At 36.6% G+C, this 17,839-nt stretch overlaps 1 long non-coding RNA gene across 1 annotated transcript; it reads left to right on the top strand.

Annotated features, from left to right (window-relative positions):
- The first annotated feature begins 12,878 nt into the window (after window positions 1–12,878).
- LOC148689954 (uncharacterized) lies at window positions 12,879–14,103 on the top strand. Its single transcript, XR_015957968.1, has 2 exons — window positions 12,879–13,341; window positions 13,586–14,103. It is a non-coding gene; the product is annotated as an uncharacterized LOC148689954 (long non-coding RNA).
- Window positions 14,104–17,839: the final 3,736 nt, after the last annotated feature.

Here is a 17,839-nt window from a genome sequence, read left to right as displayed (position 1 = left end):
ATTGGGCCTAATTTTTTTTTCCCTCATGTATTGTCCCCGATCCCAACATACGTCTAGGATCGACACGTGACGTTACCAAATATCCGTATCTCTAACATACCCCGCCTCCGGGATATGTACAAAGCATAACTCAATATTTGAATTGCATCGTAATTTTCATATATTTTATGGCTGCATCTAACCTCCTCGTTAGACTGCCTGCGTACCCTAAACAGGGATCAAGTCATTTGTAGTTCATCATTTCACTACACTCGAATATTCATCACATAAATCACTATGTCTCAACAATATATCACAATGCATAACATGCAATATTACAAGGAATAAATGACGGAGCACAATCTTATTCACTAGTCACAATGGTCAACGAGTCTAATCATAATTACCATAACCATAACCAACATCATTCCTTAATCACATCAATCAATAATGCCAACCACATCATCAATAACACATACAACACGTCGAAATGCGAGGCTAGAGCGACACAGTTCGGCCGAAGACTACATCTCTAGAAAAAGGGGATTTTGGACCACCCAATGGAACCAAGATACCAAAGGGGATTCTGGACCATCACTCAATGGAATCCAAACCAGGATACAATTACGGACCATCATTCAACGGAATCCAAACCAGGATACGATTTTGGACCATCACTCAACAGAATTGCGGAGTGCAATAGGAAGGATTCTGGACCATCACTCAACGGAATCCGACCTAGGACACGATTCCGGACCATCACTCAACAGAATTGTGGAGCACAATGCATAACAACCAATCAATGAAACAACACATGAATCAAGTTACTCAAGTTATAAAGGCTCAACGGAACAAGAAATGAAATAAAGAAACGAGGGGTGAAACACGATTCGAAGCAACAAACCCCATGACGATGGGTTAAAGTTCCACCACTAGCCTTCACCTTTTATTCAATCAAGCCAATCATACAAAACAAACCATATTTCCAATATGCACGTCAAATCCCACTTCATAAAACTGTGGCCAAGTCCAATTCGACCGGGAAGTGTCTCAATTTCATCCAAACCCACCGGAGACCCTAGAAATGGGTGTTCCTCGATTCATCGCCAAAACAAACTTCGACACCTCATCCAATGCTTGGGCCTTGCTCCAGGGGTTGAGGTGAGTCTATTGGTAGTGATGATCGACGGTAATTACTGTCAAAATCGCCGTACAATGAGAAAACTCGTTGGAAAACCCTTGGCACTTTGTGGCTTCAACCTAGAAAAATGGAAAGGAAAAAAATGGAATCTAACACTACAGGGATGTAGGACTCGTCAAGAGCTTTCCATGGACACCAAGATCACCCAAAACAGAAGTCAGATGAATAAGATATGGCTGGGTCAAATATGGTGGTTCGCGGACAAAAATTGACCCATTTTGGGCCTTTCCTTTCCCCTCCTTTGCCCCTTTTTTCTAATTGGGTTGTTCCCCCCTCCTTTTCTCTCTCGCCTCTCTCCTTTCTCCCCTCTCCCCTTGTTGATTGGTCAATTCCCCTTAACTCACATAAATATCATTGGCCTCCTTCCCACAAGATGGGAGTTTAAATAAATTTAAAATCTATAGTTTAGTAACACAACTTCAAATGTCTGTATCTATACCGTTATAATCCAGACTCGCAAACGGCTTTCGCCTATTACGCTCGTAGTTTCAAGATCTATTCGAATACGTTACTTGTGACCTCGAAAGGTCAACGAATTTTAGATAATTACTTTCCAAACTTCAAATTTTGTAACTAATTTAATTAAGATCTAAATCCAAATAAATTAATATAATTTCTTGAAAAATAATATAAAATCTCAATAATATAAATACGTAGATTATAACAGTGAAATCCGGGAATGGGATTTCACATTCTTTCCCCCTTAAAAAAAACAAATTTCCTTGAAATTTCCACTATCAAATCACTATCCACGGATGCAACAATTCAAGAAAATAGTGATACACAAACACGTTCACATTTCGGCTATAACCAGATTGAGCTAACTCAAGTTCAACCACATTGTATCTCAACTCACAAATACAATCATCGTCGTCCCAGTACGACTTCAACACCAATCTTTGCACAATCACAAAGAATGCCACTATTAACAAGAATTCATTAATACTCCTGATTCTGGCAACCAAACCAACCAAATTTGTAATTACAACTTTCCCCATCATTCTATTTATAGTGAATAAAGTCATAACCTCAGCCTATAAGTTTATTCAAGCTCAAAAATAAATAAATAAATCAACGAAAATCATCGTGATTCTCATCCATATACTTAGATTCCCAGCAACATTTATTGGCAAAATAATTATAAGAATTTCTAGCCATACACATTAGCAAAATAATTATCAAACATCAAGCTGCAATCCTCATTGGCTAAATAAGTATTAGATTATCAAACTACATCTATCATTGGCTAGATAAATACTAGCATAATAACCACAATCATTGGTAAAACCACTTATCATCATTGGCTATACACAGCCGTTACCACATTTCATCCTCAAAATTTCTAGCCACATACATTGGCGATACCAACATCAAAATTTTTTTGTCACATTCAACATTAGCAAAACAAATATCATAAATTCCAGCCGTAACCTTCATTGGCCAAATAAATATTAGAATTTCAAGCCAAACTATCAGAATTGGCAAATCATATATCAAAAATTCCAGCCACGTTCATTGGAATTCCAAATCACAATTATTCACCACTATATTTTAAACCAATCATAGCCTTGGGTTGTGATTTCATTCTCATTTGTAAAATCATCATGACTTTCATAATTATTAAAATTTCCAACCATAATTATCATGGCCATAAGATTTTAAAATTTCTAGCTATAATCATCATTGGCAAAACAATGATTTCATCATCTTTTGCTTTTATCCCAATAAGTGACTAGTAGACTGGAAAAGATTGTAATATATCTGACCAATACACATCAAACATATTTATCACTTCAATAATTCATTTTCGCAGGCCACAAATGGAGCTTATCCCCAGAAACATTGGGTCTTTGTGCCCACTCATCCATTGCTCACATTCCACGGGTCATTTTACTCATTCCAACATTCCTCCACATTCCACAGCCTTTTCGCCCGAATCAACATCCACGACATTTTTCCACCCTATTCAACATTTCTCAATTGCACAGGTATAATACAACTTTTCTATCTACTTATCACAATTGCACAATCATCTTCACGTTCAACATTTTCATATTGCATAACATAATATTAACCCAATTCAAGATTAATTTGAGACTTCAATCAAACGCTCATCTTTGAAGCTATAACATGAAATACAATATTTTAAAATTTTCCTTCTCCCATTCAATCATACGAACACAACCATTTCACAATCATCCATATCCATGATTTAACTGAAAGGCATTCTAACTACTATCTGAAGTAATAAGGATGCATGTGAATTTCACTCCACATTTTCTAGGATTAAATAAAAATTAACCGAACCACTTATTCAGCGTACTATCAACATTCATCAACAGAAACTCAGCTTTGAAATAAATTAGCACAATACATGAGCTCAAGACGTCAATACCAACCAAAAGTAATGTCACACAAGCAACACAAGGCTTTAAATCAACAAGATCAAACGCTTAAGTAACATCCCGTCAGAGTTACACATTATGTTACTCAAAAACCATTCATACACTAAGATAAAGGTACGAGGACCTAATACCTAAGCTCTGATACCATTAAAAGTTGTCACACCCCGATCCCAACATACGTTCAGGATCGATACGTGACGTTACCAAATATCCGTATCTCTAACATACCCCACCTCCGGGATATGTACAAAGCATAACTCAATATTCAAATTGTGTCGTAATTTTCGTATATTTTATGGCTGCATCTAACCTCCTCGTTAGACTGCCTACGTACCCTAAACAGGGATCAAGTCATTCGTAGTTCAGCATTTCACTACACTCGAATATTCATCACATAAATCATTATGTCTTAACAATATATCACAATGCATAACATGCAATATTACAAGGAATAAACAACGGAGCACAATCTTATTCACTAGTCACAATGGTCAACGAGTCTAATCATAATTACCATAACCATAACCAACATCATCCTTAATCACATCAATCAATAATGTCAACCATCACATCATCAATAACACATACAAGACGTCGAAATGCGAGGCTAGAGCGACACAGTTCGGCTGAAGACTACATCTCTAGAAAAAGGGGATTTTGGACCACCCAATGGAACCAAGATACCAAAGGGGATTTCAGACCATCACTCAACGGAATCCAAACGAGGATACAATTCCGGACCATCACTCAACGGAATTGCGGAGTAAAAGGGATTCCAGACCATCACTCAACGAAATCCAAACTAGGATACAATTCTGGACCATCACTCAACGAAATCGTGGAGTAGAGTAGGAAGGATTCCGGACCATCACTCAACAAAATCCGAACCAGGACATGATTCCGGACCATCACTCAACGGAATCGTGGAGCACAATGCATAACAACCAATCAATGAAACAACACATAAATCAAGTTACTCAAGTTATAAAGGCTCAACGGAACAAGAAATGAAATAATGAAATGAGAGGTGAAACACGTTTCGAAGCAACAAACCCCATGACGATGGGTTAACGTTCCACCACTAGCCCTCACCTTTTATTAAATCAAGCCAATCATACAAAACAAACCATATTTCCAATATGCATGTCAAATCCCACTTCATAAAACTGTGGCCAAGTCCAATTCGGCCGGGAAATGTCTCAATTTCATCCAAACCCACCGGAGACCCTAGAAATGGGTGTTCCTCGATTCATCGCCAAAACGAACTCTGACGCTTCATCCAATGTTTGGGCCTTGCTCCAGGGGTTGAGGGGAGTCTATTGGTAGTGATGATCGATGGTAATCATTGTCGGAATCACTGTGCAATGAGAAAACTCGCCGGAAAACCCTCGGCACTTTGTGGCTTCGACCTAGAAAAATGGAAAGGAAAAAAATGGAATCTAACACTACAGGGATGTAGGACTCGTCAAGAGTTTTCCATGGACACACCAAGATCACCCAAAACGGAAGTCGGATGAAGAAGATATGGCCGGGTCAAATATGGTGGTTCGCGGGTGAAAATTGACTCATTTTTGGTATCTCCTTTCCCCTCCTTTGCCCCTTTTTCTGATTGGGTTGTTCCCCCTCCTTTTCTCTCCCGCCTTTCTCCTTTCTCCCCTTGCTGATTGTTCAATTCCCCTTAACTCACATAAATATCATTGACCTCCTTCCTACAAGATGGGAGTTTAAATAAATTTAAAATCTATAGTTTAGTAACACAACTTCAAATGTCCGTATCTATACCGTTATAATCCGGACTCGCAAACGACTTTGTCCTATGCGCTCATAGTTTCAAGATCTATTCGAATATGTTACTTGTGACCTCGAAAGGTCAACGAATTTTAGATAATTACTTTCCAAACTTCAAACTTTGTAACTAATTTAATTAAGATCTAAATCCAAATAAATTAATATAATTTCTCGAAAAATAATATAAAATCTCAATAATATAAATACGTAGATTATAACAATGAAATCCGGGAACGGGATTTCACATGTATAATGTGAGAATGAGTGACTTATATTCAAGGGTTAGGATTTGCATTTGTTGTAAGTTAACGCATTATCACCTAAGTAAATGAACAAACTAACCCATCCGAACCATATTTAGGTGGGTTAGATATTGCAGGATCTACAAGTTAATGTGAGTATGCATGACAAATATTCAAGGGTCGTGTTATACTAGGCCTAAATTACGTAAATTTGGTGTTGTAGAATCACTAAATGTTACTTAATATTGAAATTTCATCAAATTTCATCCTTCGAATCAAGTCTAAACATGCAAGTGAATGTCTATGTGATAATATGATATACATGTATGTTTAAGAACGGTTAACCGAGTTGGTCGATTTCAATCTGGTAATACCATTCTAATCCAACGCAACTCTTCTATTAAACGGAGTGGTTGGCTTTTTACTGGAAAATTATTTCTTAAAGTTTAGAACTCAACGTAACTCAACATATTTAGGTTAGGTTGGTGAATTGACCCACTATAATGTCCACCCCTACTTGTTGTGTCTTAGACCTCTTGATAATATATATATACTAGCATTTGCCTACACATTTTGTGTGTATAAACACATTTTTTTTAGAAAATAAGGAGAGAGGGAGAGAGAGAGAGAGAACGGGGAGGAGTTGGAGGTTTTTTCTTTGGTTTTTATTTTTTATTTTTTTATTTATAAATATTGGAGGTAATTTAACATCACCTAGGCTTCAATAAAAAATAATAAAATTTGGACCTGTGAAATTACATTATTGTCCATCATTTTTTTTGTGTGATAGAAGACTAAATTGTCTTTTCATCCTATTTTAGTTGACAAAGAGAGTTTATATATATATATATATATTAATGTTAATAAAAAAAAAGAATTAAAATTCAAACTAGAGAGAAATTTTTTCAAATAATGTGTAATAACAATCTAATGCAATAACAGTTGGTTCAATGAGCTTCTTTTCCTTGTTTTTTAACAGTAAGTTTTAAGGAGCTTATTTATTAAAACCTAGTAAGAAAATAACATGGATAACATTAAAACTGATATAGCAAAAAGGGAATTACTTTTGGTACTCAAAAATGTAATTATACGCTCTTTATAAGAGTATTTTTCTTTCTATATAGATAAAGTTTGAAGTACACGAGTAGATTTTTGGAGTACCGTAATAATTTTTTAACAAAAATACAATAAAATAAAGCAAGAAAGTCTGAAAATAGCTCAAACAGAAGCCCATGTAAACGTGAAATGATAGCCGAATCGTGAGTCCATTCTTCACCTCCAATGAATGTTGGATAACAAAAGATATTCACTACAAATTTTGTTTTTGTAAAATATTATTGAAATGACAAAATGTAAAAGTGATTAAAAAGGTGACTAGGGACTAAGCATGGTAGTTATAGTGGAGCCACTTACAAAAACAAACATAACAAAAATGTAACTGGGTACGTTGCGAGCGTGAAACGTTACGTCCTGATTCAACACACTTTGCACGCATATAGCATAACACTTTAATGCGGACACAATGTTGCACTCTTGCGTGCATCATGAGGCTTAGGTATGTCTTTTAGTGGCATCAAGTTTGAAAGGTGAGAATATTAAGTTATAAAGCAAAACCAGTTGGATCATCTTGCAAAACTTTAGAAACCAACATATTTGGTGGCATTTTTTACCATCCTCTTGCATTTACTTATACGCTCAAAGAAGTGAAAAATATAATTTATAAGAGTACCGATAATGATCATTTAATCTTACCATACTGACGTCATGCTCACATAATACATTATGTCAATTTAATAAGGGTCAAACATAATTGTCTTCCTTAAATTGTTGCTGCTATCCACTTTTAATAAAATCTTCACTAACAAAAAAAAATTTCTTGTTAAATTAGTTGAAATGACATATTGAAAATATAATAATTGCAAAAGTACATGCTCATCACTAGAAAACAGTCATTTACGCTCTTTTTTTGTAAGCTAATGAAATTTCGTACAAAGGATTGTAACCCAAGTAAATATTTAGGGTTAATATCAGTTTACTACCTTGAAGTTTCTTAATTTTTAAAATTTTTTACATCATGATTTTTTCGTTCTAGAATGGTACCTAAAGTCATAATTATGGGACACTTTCATACATCCGTTAAATTTTCTATTAAAATTTCCGTTAACTGATGATGTGATGTCCACATGGACAATGACTAAGTGTCACGTGGATATTAATTTTTTTTTTAAAAATTAAATTTAAAAATTAAGAATTAAAATAAAAAAATATATATATGGGGCCTATTCTACCCAACCCCGCTCCCACCCAGCCCTCCCTTCCTTCTCTCTTCTCTCATTTGCGCCCAACACAAACTCAGCCATATCAAATAAAAGCTTCCTTCTTGGCTCTCCCTCCCCTCACAACTCCAAGATTTGCAACTCCCTCTTGAAACCACCAGCCCTCATCGAAGGCAACCACCAGCCCGATGTTGCTCCCCCTAAACCAAAATCCCTATACGAATTCTTCAATTTTATACAAATTCAATTTGTTTTTTCAATTTTGATTCCTAACACAGATGGACAAAGATTTGCTTCTTCCCCAATATATATATATATATATATTTTTTTTTTTGTAGAGAACAAGGTATATACTTTGCAGAGATGAAACCCAAGGTTTGTGGTGGGTCACCGGGTATGGGATGACCAAGACAAATCGAGTTGTCGTGCGCATGGAAGCCGGAATGTAATCACATCCATAACAGATAAATAAGTTTAATCATAGTCAATCCCGGGGCGTTGTAAGAAGCTTTGTGCAACAAGATGAGCTTTGTAATGCACAATTTTGTTCTTCTCATTATGCTTCTGAACGAAAACCTATTTGAGCCAACGGGTTTCACATGTGGAGGAGTATGAGTTACAGGTCCAAACACCTTACGTTTCACAAGCGAATCGAGTTCGACTTGGATTGCTTGTTTCCAGTTTGACCAATAAGTTCTATGTCGACATTCATCAACGAAATGAGGTTCAATGTCATTGCTTAACATAATCTCAGTAAATATTGCATATGGTAATGCATCATTGAGTCGTTGACGATCATCTCATTTCTACACTAAACATCATCTAAACTAGCATAATGGACCGAAATCTCACGATTCTAGGGAGGTGGATTCGTTTCTTCAAGGACTAACAATGTTACAACTCAGAAAGTTTACGCATACTAATTCCTTGAACAAGTTTCTGAAACGTCGCATTCAATAATGATTTGGTGAAGAGGTCGGCTAGGCATAACACTCGCCCCAATAGGTCGAGCTTGATGATTCTTCATCAACAACTGATTTTGCTTTTCAGCGAGAAGTAAAACAGAGATCAAATCCGAAAATTTAGTAAACTTTTGAGCCCTATGTTATTGATGCAGGACAATATTGGTAGCAGAGAAGGTTGAATAGGTCTTCTCCAGGAGATCTTCTTCAGTCAAGTTCTCGTTACAAAACTTGAGAAGTGATCGGATTCAATAAACTTCATAATTATATTCATTCACAGACTTAAAGTCTTGGAAGCGCAGATGTTGCGAGTCATGTCTTGCTTCAGGCAAGAAGATGTCCTCTTGGTGATCAAAGCGATCAACCAAAGGGACCCAAAATGCTCGTGGATCTTCCTCAGCAAGGTACTCGGTTTGCAGTGCATCATAAATATGTCTTTGGATGAAGATCATGGTAGTAGCTTTCTTAACTTCGCCAATCGGGTTGTCCGTCTCATCTTCAATGGCGAGACGCAAATTCTTTGTAGTGAGGTGGAGCTTCACATCTTGGACCCACATGAGGTAATTTCTTTCAAAGACTTTTAAAGCAATGAAGTCGAGTTTCTTCAAATTCGACATGTCCCTATCACAAAATAAATGGACAAGAATGTGGTTAGTATAATGGAGAAAAAATCAATCCATTCACATATAAGTAGAACATTCAGGTTCTAATAGACATTTACTGGTTTAGATTTACATGAAAAAACTTCGAGTTTTCATGGGTGATGTTTTTAAGGAAAACTTCAGGTTTTTAAACAAGACATGTTTCTAGAAACTTCAGGTTTCGAAAGAATTATGAACTTCGGGTTCAGATGTTCCTGTAGACAAACACAAATATATATACATAAATCTGCAACAATAAATATGCAAATAAATCTTCAGGTTTAGAATTAGAATTGATTTAATTATTTGGAATTTGAGCCAAAATTAAAGTGTGGGTGAAAAATTTAAAAACCCAAATTGTCTAAAAAATTAAACAATTAAGCTCGGGGCCCAAAAACAAGGACCAAAAACCCATGGGTGGGTTAAGCAAATTGGTGTCGTGGTCCAAGCCCAAAAACTTAGGCTAGGTTGGGCTTGGACCTAGCATGCACGCAGGCCCAGCATCACAAACTAAATGGATTGCAGGCGTAAGCCCAAAAAAATAGAGGCCCGTGAAAGGCTCTGATCTGGTGTAATGTGTACACGGATACACCAGCGTATGGGCTGGGATTCGGTGCAATGCGGACCTAGATACACTAGCATTTGGGCTAGGATTTGGTGCAACGAGGAGCATAGGGGGACACCAAACCCCACTTAGGCTGGTGTCATTCGCGGGTTGTGGGTCCAGATCAATCCAATAGGTTGTTTGGATTTGGGCCGTGGCAGCAAAGACAACTAGCAAGCCCAAAAATGTGATGTGCGATGTAGGCTCGAAGGTCCGATGCCCATTAGGGCTTAGGTTGAGAAACCTAGAAAACCCTAACGGCGTTGGGTGTGGGATTCGAACCGGAAAAATCTCCGGTGTCGCTTCAGGCGACTTCCATTGCTTGATCACAGCATGGCGATGCACAGAGGTTCAATTGGAACCCTAGTTTTGGACGGAAACCAAAGTTTCAACATCGCGGGAAGGGGGAGCAGGGTATAAGAAACTGTGAGGATTCGAAGAATCCTTTGAAAATTCACCTATGGTTATCAAATTTTTTGAGAAACCAATCGTCTTCGATGATGGTTGGGTCCCAAAACATGACTGCAAGTCGTGATGTCCCAAAGAGACGGCAGAAGGTCGTGGCTGACTGCATGTGGTGGCTGGGTTCGTGTAAGCTTGGGTTTTGAATTCGGCAAACCCTAAATTTTTTTTGTTTGTTCAATTTCCAGATTAATTCAATGCGTATTCAATTAAATAATTTAATGCATGGACATATAATTGATGCAATTCATGGCAATATCAAATTCACATAATTCAACAATTATGGATATAATGTATACACAATTTATGTAGAATCTAAAATTTGAATAACGTAAAGTTAGGTCATGCATTATGGTGAATGTTCATGCCATCAAGGCTACAAAAATATTGAGATAAAAATAATTGTTTTGAAAGAACCTAATTGCGTGATGATATTGATGGACTAGTTTGATACAGAAAAAACTTACACGTCAGATTCCTAAGCGGAGCGATAGGAGCGTGCTAATAACATGATATAGCCTATATTTATTTGACAGGGGAGGGGGCCAGCAACAAATAGAAAATATATATAGAGAGAGAGAGGGATAGAGAAAAATGTGTTTGTAGGGTTGTGTAGAGGATGTGTTATTACCCCTACGCAGTGCCTTTATTTATAGTAATAAAGGAGGGAAGAAATCCTTCTCCTCCAAGGAATACAAGTCCTAATAAGGAAGAATAACTAGAATCAAATCTAATCTAGGATTTACACAATCACATTTAAATAAGAAGTTTATAACATACAGGTTCTGATATTTACAGATGGTTGGGCTTGAGAGTTATTTGTAAGCGAGAACTCTTAGGTTTAAGTCCTTCTATGGTTTAACCCAAATTCATCGCTCTCTAATGTACTATTGATGTATTATAATCTAAGTTGGTTAAAAGACTTGAAGACTCGAAATGGTTATTTTCGTAGCATGATGAGGTAAGGCTTAGTGCAAAATTGAGCTCAATGACGTTTTGTGATTCATACAGCCAATCCACTTAATGAGATAAAACTTGATTGTTGATGTTGATGGCGAGGTAAGTCAACACCGTGACACATTGAACCATGGGTCTCGGTGGTGGTTTTGTGGGTTTGATTATTTGGTTGCTCAACTCAATCTTTTTTCTTTTAGGAAAAGAAAAAACGATTTGATTTTAGATAATTTAAGAACCAAGGTCATTATATTTTTAAAAAACCAACTAATGATCACGTCATTTCATTTGGAATTCAAATTTGGTGCACAAATACGATGAACTTAGCATGTTCATACACAACTTGATGATCTTGCCAAACAAGTTTTAATATGAAACGTTCATGCTTTGTATTTTTATCGTATCTGGATTCTTTTTAAAATGCATAATGTTATACTCAATCGCATATACTTGTATTGTACGTTAGACGATATTGTGGCTGACTTATTAGCTTAGCTAACGGTACATCCTTTTGTTCGCCATTTTTGACTTACTAGTTTTTCAAATTTTCATATTTGTCTACTAATTAACTAACGAAAAAAAATCGTTGTTCATCTATTTACGGTGTCATTTCTTGACATATTTCACACAAACACACACATATAATTCTTCCCCTATCATTTTCCTAGTCAGCAAGTATGACGTGGCTATGTGCCCTTGTGACCACTAATTGGGAAAGAGATCATCTTCAGATCTCTTCCACCAAGACCACCGGATCAAGTGATCTGGGCCTTTGAAATTTCATCCAACGGGCCACCTGTTTTGATCCCTTAAAAGTTATAATAATTTTTGGCAGCTAAATGAAATTTTAAATGCCTGAATCACTTGATCTGGTGACCTTGGTGGAAGAGATTCGGAAAGAATCTCTTTCCCAATCATTGTACATTTGACACATGAAGTAACCAGTCAAAGGCTGCAATATATAATGTAGTTTAGTGGGAACCTTCGAAGGAGAGCATACATACACTCGTACTATAAATTGGTTATGATGTTGGAGGTGCCTATCATTCAAAATCTCATTTGTGTTCCTCTTCTTGTTTTGTATAAAGAATGATGAAACATCGAAGCATCCTTCTCGTTTTGAATGGAAAGAGACTCAAACGAAAACATGATTTGGTTCACATTATGAATCAAAGTCGTTAAATTAAATCATTGATTTACCAAACGATAACAGTAAGATAGCACGAAGCTTCAGTAGTTTTTAATCAGATTTACGTATTATATATTGTTTATGTAAAGTCTCATTTTGAGTATTGTTAGGTTGTTTGAATGGTATTGTTGATTTAATTTTCCCTCTCATTTTATTTATTTAGTATCTAATTTTCTTCTTGTTGTTTGGATGAATACGCCTTATATTACCAACAGGCCTCCAACTTTTTGTATTTTGATTTTGTTTTCTTTATAATTTTCACAAACATTGGTGTCATTTTACATCTAACATGGTCGATAGCCTCCCTCTCTTCTCCATCTGTCCTCCCTCACCTTCAACCTTCTATTTTTTCTCATTTCTTACCTTCTCGCCGATTCCCCTCCTCCTATCTCGTTTCTTCTTCCTTTATCCACGTCTCAACACCTTTCTCTAGTTGGGTGGAGTCAGGCTATTATCCTTCCTATCGATAACGGCCTAATTTTGTTTCTCCTACACTATTGAGCGTGTTGGTCGTGTTCACGGCGGTGGTAGTTCGGGTGTACAGTGTACGTGGTGGTTTGAAACATCCCCATCTTACTCTTGCAGGTGGTTTGAATTGCAGAGCTGAAGCCGTTGAGGCTTTCTATTGGTTGGATTGGGTATGTTGAGGGACACCATTTGTAACTTTCAACTCGATCCTTTAGTTTTGGGTTTGTGGTGCTGGCTGGCTACAATGTCGTTACGGTGAAGAACATGGCCTCTTGGTTGAGGCCTTCGTCATTGCCGTTGGAAATTTGATGCACACTTGCCCAAATCATTGATTCAATATGTGAATTACTGTTTCAATTTGCTATGTTGTAATCCATGTGGCCTTGGTGTTTACAAATCTTATCTTTTTCCCAGTAGGTGGAAACCATTGGCAGCTTTTGGTGCTAAAGATTTTGTGCAGGTTACTCTAGGCTCTTGGTGGCGAGGACGACGATGTCCATGGTGGCTCTGTTGTGTCGTGGGATCTGCAACCAAGCCTCTGTCCTTGCTACCCACACACCCATGTGGTCCTGCAACCCACACCTCCTACCACGTTTGTACTCGTGTCTTTCATGTGGACACGTCATTGTCCTTAGTTAATTTTTAAGTATTTGTTCTGTAGCGTTTTGAGAGGGTTAGATTAGTAGATTTTGTGCTGCTCCTGTGATATGTTTGTGTCGCTTATGCGATTTATGTGGTTTCGTTGTCGATAGCTTTATGTCAGGGTATTGGTGTTAGGAATGTCGTATCTACTGTCTTTGTGATAATTTTTCATAAGACTTCTATTTGTGTTGGTTTATTGTGGTAGCCGTATAGGGGTTTAAAATCTTTGCAAGTTGTGCGAACTATCTCTAGATCAAGAAATTGATCATTGAAGAAATTGTACCCATCTAGCACCTCTTGTATTTGCTTGTTCTTAATAACAAAACACACTATCGCTTCTAAAATATATAATAAAATAAAATAAAATAAAAAAAAGCCGACTTACAAAGAAGAAAGCATTGGTTTATGTTTGAGACCTTAAATTGCTAAATTGAGTTGTTAGATTGATATTATTGTGTATATATTTTCTTTCTTATTATTTTGGTCATAATTTTGTATTAAATTGTTGGATTTAATGTATTTTGTGCAAGTTTTGTAGAAAATATAGATTTCGTTTGGAAGTGATTTTAAAATAACTGAAAGTGCTTTTAGCAAAAAAAAATTTTAGGTTCTAAAAACATTTAAAGTGTTTCATACAAGAAAATATAGATTTCGTTTGGAAGTGATTTTAAAATAACTGAAAGTGCTTTTAGCAAAAAAAAATTTTAGGTTCTAAAAACATTTAAAGTGTTTCATACAAGAAGCACATAACTTGAAGCACTTTAAGTGCTTTTTGAGGATCACTTGCATTTTTATTAAAAATTGGTTCTAAAAATAATTTCATTAGAATCACTTTTAGTTATTTTAAAAGTACTTCCAAATGAGCACAAAATTTCTGATAAAAACATGAACTTTAGATTAAAATACGTGACGACTCGAAGATCCGGCGAGGAGGATTTGTAGGAGCTGTGTTGGGCTTGTGCTAGTAGTCGAAAGTGGGCCGGTGCTACTAAGCCCAAATTGTGTGAAGTAGTTAGGCCTAAATATGGAAAAGAGGAGTATAAATAGGGAGCATGCGGCAAAAACATGAAAAGGAGGAACGACTCTCCGGATCCCATGCACATACATGGCCGATAGAAAGAAAGAGGAAGACATTAGAGAATTCAAAGCTTTGCCAGATAAACTTTTCAGTGTGACGGAAACACGAGTAGTACATCATGTGTTTTTATGTAAGTGGTGAGAAATTTTATTTTTTAAGTTATTAACTTTTTAACACACATATCCCACTATTTGTATAGTGACACATAATGTACATCTCCATGTGCCGGTCACACTGAACAATCTCTCGTGGAGCGGAGATTGAAATTGTGGTTGTTTATTTTTATGTTTTCGAATTTCAGCATTATATTCTTTAATCCTAATATAATGTGTATTCAACTGAGATTCTGATGGATTTTATTGGATTTATAAATATATGGATTTTGATGGAGTTTAATTGCTTTGTTGAGATTTCATGTAAAATTTTGATTCAATGCCCTTGAAATCTCAGGTGAAGATGTGAGATATGTGAATACTTAAAATACACTACCAAATCTCTTCAATTCCCTCAAATTCCTCAATTTTTTTAAACTCTTTAAAACAAATTTATAATTGAAGACATTTAAAATGCTATAAACTTCTTTAAAACCTAATTCAATGCACCCAGATTTCTAAGGATTGTAATAAACTATCTTAAAATCATGATTGAATACACGTCGAATTTCAGAAAATCACTTAAAATACTAATTGAATACCCCAAATTTATAAAAAGATTTAAAGTCGCTCAAAATCTCAATTGAATACACCTGTCACTCAAAAATACTTTTTTTCTAAAGCAAGAAATATATATAGCCGAGAAAAGATTTGGATTTAGTACTTTAAATGCAAGAGTGAATGCTTTTAATTAACTATACCAGTTACGAGACCCTTCGGTTAGATGAAATGAAAATACCACTTTCTCCCGTATTTCTATTCACTCAAGTCAGTGGATTCTTTTTTTTTTTTTTTTGGAAACCTCGACGGTACGAGGGAAATTTTATTGATAACGAAAAAAGAAGTTACACCTAGTCAGGGGGAACATAAACCTTACCTCTCATAAAACAGAGATAACAAAAACAATACATGAAAAAGAAAGGGGGACATAAACCGTACCCTTCTAGAAACGAAAACAAGAGAGAAACAAAGAAAATAGGGGGGACATGAAGTCTAACCCCTCTAAAAGCAATCCTAAAGGTCTAAACCTGCAAAACAAGTTGAGCAACACCACAAAGTTAGGGGAAAAAAAAAGAAGGTAAGACAAACATGGATGCCAAGATGCACATTAATTTAAGAAGCGGTAACCAGACAAGCCAACATAGTCAGAAAACAATGCAGCATGAGCCGCGGGTGGAGGAGAATCATGCCAAGTTAAAGTTAGAGAAGACAAGCCCACGTTAGCAAAATTGTCCGCAACAAAATTTCTCTCCCAATATATATGAGATGAGTAGGAAGTTATTTTCTGAATGCGGTCCAAACAACTAGACCATTGCATACGAAAAGGCCATGGAGGATCAAAATCAGACAATTAAAGAGCAGAAATAACACTACAATTGTCACTTTTCAACCAAAGACAATGCCAACTCAGTTGATATGCAAACTATACACCAATAATAATTGTGTAAAAAAAGAGTTGCTATAACCAATTCGTTGGTAGAAACCACTAAGGAAATGACCATGGCAATTCCTGAAAACTCCTCCACAAGCAGCATGACTGGGATTTCCTTTAGATAAACCATCTGTATTAAGTTTAATCTAAGGAAACCAAGGAGGAGACCAAAGGACAAGAAGAATAGTAGGTGCCTTGCGAGAGATAGGTCAGATCCCCATTGAAGAGATGATCCGAGTGTCAAAACCCTGTGAGTAACCAAGAATAAACTTTCCACTATGAACAATCGCAGAATTGATAGACATGCAGAGAAGATGAAAACTGAGTGGTCAGCCATAAAAAATAAACTAATTTCAAGCCTTCCAAATAGCCGTAATGGTAGAGACTCGCAAAAAATCAGAGATTGTGCAACTGTTGGGAAAAGGGCGTACGCACATAGATATCCCAAAAAACATCCAAAGAATCTGAAAGAGGCAAAGAGGTACCAAAATGGCATGCTAACCCCCTTCAAAGTTGCCTAGATATCTGACAGCTGAAGAAAAGATGAGCAGTAGATTCTTCAGAATTACGACATAAACAACAAATGTATGCCAAAGAAATACCATGTCGTTGAAGCGCACCCTCAGTAGGAAGTTTATCATGAAAAAGCCGTCAAGCCAAAACAGATAGCCGTGGCGGAATAAAATATCGCCAAATAACCTTAGCTCAAGCACAGTTACTACGTTTCCTTCGAATAAGTTGATAACCAGAAGAAAAGGAAAACTTCCCAGTAAGTGAGAGCTCCCAAATCAATTTATCATCTTCGAGTCAGCGGAATTTGTAACATCCTACATCGTCCAGGGGAGTGATCCTTAAATGTATATTCTCATCCCTACCTAGCACGAGGCTTTTTGGGAGCTCACTAGCTTCGGGTTCCATGGGAACTCCGAAGTTAAGCGAGTAGCGCGCGACAGCATTCCCAGAATGGGTGACCCATCGGAAAGTTCTCGTGTGAGTTCCCAGAAACAAAACCGTGAGGGCGTGGTCGGGGCCTAAAGCGGACAATATCGTGTTACGGTGGTGGAACGGACCCGGAAAGTGGTCCCCCCTGGGCGGGGATGTGACAGAATTGACTCCAGTCAAATTATTAAATTTGTTTGCTTTCCAAGCTACTCAAACATTTTATCTTGAAAGAATGAGAATTAATTAGGCCAAGTAAATTAGCCAAACATCTTATCTTGCAGTTTTAGTAGTACAGGGACTTTTTCTTTTTTAACTTTTCGGTTCATGATAACACGATACTTTAATTAATCTAATTTTCATAGAAATTTTTCTTATTCAAACTTTAATCAGACACACAGCCTATTTTTTAATTTTAGTTCTCA

Source organism: Pyrus communis, chromosome 16, assembly GCF_041283825.1.
Source record: "Pyrus communis isolate YQ-2024b chromosome 16, ASM4128382v1, whole genome shotgun sequence".
Taxonomy (NCBI): domain Eukaryota; kingdom Viridiplantae; phylum Streptophyta; class Magnoliopsida; order Rosales; family Rosaceae; genus Pyrus; species Pyrus communis.
This window is presented reverse-complemented; position numbering and strand designations above follow the sequence as displayed.